The 4,452-nt window shown below is 41.5% G+C and overlaps 1 non-coding gene across 1 annotated transcript; it reads right to left on the reverse strand.

The window, feature by feature from the left end:
* Window positions 1–242: 242 nt before the first annotated feature.
* LOC112503236 lies at window positions 243–349 on the reverse strand. Its single transcript, XR_003067897.1, has one exon. It is a non-coding gene; the product is annotated as a small nucleolar RNA R71 (small nucleolar RNA).
* Window positions 350–4,452: the final 4,103 nt, after the last annotated feature.

A 4,452-nucleotide genomic window follows, 5' to 3' on the forward strand; every position in this document is an offset into this window, starting at 1 on the left:
CGTCAGTCTGGGGGATTATCGTAGGAAGATCCGCACTCTCATTTAAAATCTTTTATCGAAATGACGGATCATTTTTAAATTCCCGGAGTTACACAAGAAGCCTTAAGCTTAATGTTTTTTTTACACATTGAAGGCTAGAGCTAGAGCATGGCTAAATTCTCAACCACCAAACTCGATCCTAACTTGGAATGATTTGGCGGAAAAATTTCTAAAAAAAATACTTTCCTCCGACGAGGAATGTAAAAATTAGAAATGAAATCATGACGTTTCGACAAGAAGAAGATGAAGCGGTTTTGGATGCATGGGAGAGATTTAAGGACCTTCTACGGAAATGTCCTCACCACGGAATCCCTCATTGCATTCAATTGGAGACATTTTGTAATGGCCTCTCCAGTTCTGCTAAAATCATTCTTGATGCATCGGCCGGTGGAGCGTTCACAGCTAAGACTTACAACGAGGGACATGACATTTTGGAAAGAATATCTAATAATAATACTGAATGGTCAAATCCTCGTGATGTTGTTTCTAAATCTGCTTCAGGCATCCATGAAATTGATGTCATTTCTGCTTTAAATGCTTAAATTGTTGCTTTAACTAATTTGGTTAAAAACAATTTACATTTGAAAGGAGAGAATAATCAAGTTCAATCCATTATGTCCAACCCACCAATGACTGAATTTTGTGTCTTTTGCGGTGAGGGCCATTCTTATGAATATTGCCTCGGAAATCCCGTCTCGGTGAATTATATTGGGAGACATGCTAGAAATAGCCCATTTTCTCCCACATATAATTCGAATTGGAGGAATCACCCCAATTTTTCTCACACTCACACATGCCTAGGCAAAATGCATCGGACGGTAATGGTTCACTCGAATCATTACTTAAAGGTTTTATAAACCAAACCAATGCAATGTTAAGGAGTTTCAAAACCCAACTCGGCCAATTTACTGTCGATCTTAAGGGTAGACCTTTAGGAACTTTGCCTATTGACACAGAGACCTCTAAGGGTAAAGAACATATCAAAGCCGTGACCGTGTTGAGTGAGGAGAGTTCAAAAGTCAATGATGATATAAGTGAAACCATCGAAGAACCGACACATCAAAACGAGGTTTCACATGCTTTTGATATGTCAAATTTTCTAATTTTGAGTCCTTCCACGGAAGAAACTCAAAAATATGTTTATGTCCAGAAAACAGTCCCTGTTTCAACTTCCAGTAATGTACAGCTCTCTGTTGAAAAGCCCGACAGTGGGAAGATTGTGCCCACTGTCCAACCAACCAGATCTATTCAACCAGCTCCGGATTTGCATAACTTACCTTTTCCAGAAAGAATGAAAAGCAAAAATGTGGATGAGCAGTTTAAGAAGTTTTTGGACATTTTTAAATAACTCCACATTAACATACCTTTGGTAGAAGCTCTCGAGCAAATGCCAAGCTATGTTAAATTTTTAAAAGACATTTTGCATAAAAGAGAAGGTTGAATGAGTTTGAAACAGTTGCTTTGACCAAAGAATGTAGTGCACTCCTTACTTGTAAAATTCCTCCTGTTGATCTCAGATCTCTCAATAACACTAATAACCGAGTTAAGAATAACCAAATTATAGTGTTTTAATGAACAAAATGATGAACACTCAAGAACAATGTATGAACATTCAAAGAAYAATCTTGAGTGCCAATGATTTCACTTTATTCAATATGAAAAACGTAAAAGCGACGTAGATTACAATAGGCCTAATCACCTATTTATACTAGAAGACTAATTAGAAGATAACTATCTAGTGAGACTATTTAGCTAATCTTCTACTAACGGATAAAGTTTATCTAAACTATGGATAAGCTATAAATTAAGATAAACTTGAAATCCAGCTGTCGATTTGTCATCTCCAGCTGTCTTTCATGGGATGATGATTCAACCTTATCTTTATTTATTCATCGTATGCCTCTGGTTGAATTGCTGAAGAAAACTCTAAGTGTTGTTGACCAAAGGGGTGATGAAGATGCTCTTTCCATCGCATATCTGGTTGTTCATCGATCCTCTGGTTGTTCTTCAAACTTAGTCATTTCTTCCTTATCGTCTTCATCGGTTTTCTGGTTCTTCATCACTTATTGTTCTTCATTACTTTTACACTTATAAATTATGGGGTCTAACAATCTCCCCCTAAGTAATGAAAGAACAAACATAAACTAATCTATGAACATTTTTGAAAGCAGAGACTAATCTAAAGAAAATCATCAAATTCCAAATTTTCATTGGATGATGAATTCTTACAGTACTGGAAGCAAAAGACATTTCATATTAATAGCTGAGGACTGTTGATATCTCATGAATGAGTTGATTCCCATCTTCTCTTGGCACGTGAGTTCTGCCCAGTCTCTCTCTGATAACCTTCTGAAACCACTCAAGTGTATCGGTTGAATACTTGAAGGCTTCGGTTAGTCTGAAAAATTTCTTTACCCCGAACTCATTCTTGAAGACAAGTCCAAGCTCGGGTTGAGTTAAGACGGAGGCAGATATCTTCTCTTGCAGGCCAGGAAAGTCTTCATTCGGTGGGGTGCAGAAGAGTCTTTCGATACCCAAGTGTAGAGCAATTTGAAAATCACTCTTGGCTCTGTGCTTCACCAGGGTCTCCATCGTCTTCACTATCGCTCTGTTTGCCACGCCAAATCTTATTCCTTGATCCTGTCTCTGAGCTATGAACGCATAAAGGTCGATCAAGTTGTAGGGGTTGAGATTGATCAAGTCATTGTTGTTGAAGACGCTGACCTGACCATGAGCTCTCTCCACCGTGTACTCGATGTATCTTATAGCTCTGTTGGCGAAGGTCCTCATTTTTATATCCATTACCTTCCTTATCCCATCATTTAAGAAGATAGCTTGTGGTGGTTGGGTAGTCTGTCTAATAAACTGTTGGTGTAGGAGGTCCATGGATTCTGGTGATAGAACTGGAGGATTAAGAGACAAGCTTTCATCGTGATCGTGGTACATGTATTCATGGATATTCTCTATCATGATGGGTTCCCTTGGTGGTATCTCTAGACATCTCCTTAGCGACTCCATGTTTTGAATTATTTCATCGACTAGGCTCTACGGAGGGTGCCTAGAGGAAAAGGGAATGTCTGCTTGCACCATGGTTGGTTCGATTGGGGGTTGAGTTTGGGTTACGGGTTGTTTATCGGTTGGGGGGTGTGTTTGGGTAGTGGGTTGTGTATCGGTTGGCACTGTGATGGTTTCTCGGGTTGGCTCGTTTTGGGTTGGTTCAGGTTCATCGGGTTGGGTGATGAAAGGTTGTGTATGGCGAGGGGTTGGTGATAGGGTTAATGGCAGGTTTGGTGTTGGTGATGGAGTAAAAGGTGGGTTTGTTTCTGTTGGTGGGGTGGATGGATTTTCCTCGGTTGAGGAGCTCAACACGATGGGTTTAGGTGTGGTAGCAAGGGGAACATGTACATTAAGTACATCTTTAGAGGGCTGAGCCTCTGGTTCCCTTGCTTGGGTTGATGGTGGAGATTGTTGTGTTTGGGTGGTGGTGATGGTATAGCGGATTCCATGTGTTGAGCAGCCGCGGCCTGGTTCTCCCCCTCATGAGGTCCAAGACCTTGATCATCGGGGTCTGGGTCCTCATGGCGTGGCCTCTTTTGTGGGCGGCTGCTAGAGCATGATGCTCTGCTCCTCTCCTTTTTTTTCACCTTCCTGAAGGACACAAGATACACCTTCAGGGCTTGTTGTCTTCGGCTCTCCTCCATCGAGTGAAGGAGAGAGGTGGTGCGCCTTTGTTGATCAGCAAGGTTCTGGGAAAGAACCTTGGTCGGTTAAATAGCACGATGGATGAATTTTGCACTTATCTCATTGAAGGATGAGACAAGTACCTTTGACAGGGCCCTTAAGTCAGCCCTGGTTGTATATGCCATGGTGGATGTGGAGGCAGGTGGGGGTATAGAGGTGGAGGCGGAGGTGGATGGTGGAATAGGAATGTTGGTAAGGATATTCCTCACCTATGCAGTGAAGGAAGAGAAGGCTTCATCGAAGGATGGGCCTGCAGAGGGAGGTGGAGGTGGAGTAGGTTAGGGGAAGTTGGCTAGTATTATGGCAGGGAGTTGGGTTAGGGTGGTTTGTATGGTGATCATTTGGTGGGTGAGAGAGGCTAGGGTTTCATCGATTAATGAAGTTGTTTAAGGTGTGGTTGGTTGAGGTATTTGGGAGATGATGGTGGCAGGTAGGGCGTTGAGGGTTTGAAAGATAGTGTTTTATGGAGTCTGCATGATCTTCATCTCTTCTAGATATAGATTTTGCATTAGATTCATGTCTAGAAACTACTCCTTCTTCGAAGATGTCTTCAAATAATTGAGCCAACTCTGATTTACTGGGTTTGCTAAGTGATGAATCAAGTGCTCTTCGTTGAAGTCCGAGTTCTGAACTGTTGTATCCAGAAGTCATTGGAGTAGAGTCATCGAAGGA

The sequence above is a fragment of the Cynara cardunculus genome (genome assembly GCF_001531365.2).
Source record: "Cynara cardunculus var. scolymus isolate 2C chromosome LG 1, CcrdV1, whole genome shotgun sequence".
NCBI classification, from domain to species: Eukaryota; Viridiplantae; Streptophyta; class Magnoliopsida; order Asterales; family Asteraceae; genus Cynara; species Cynara cardunculus.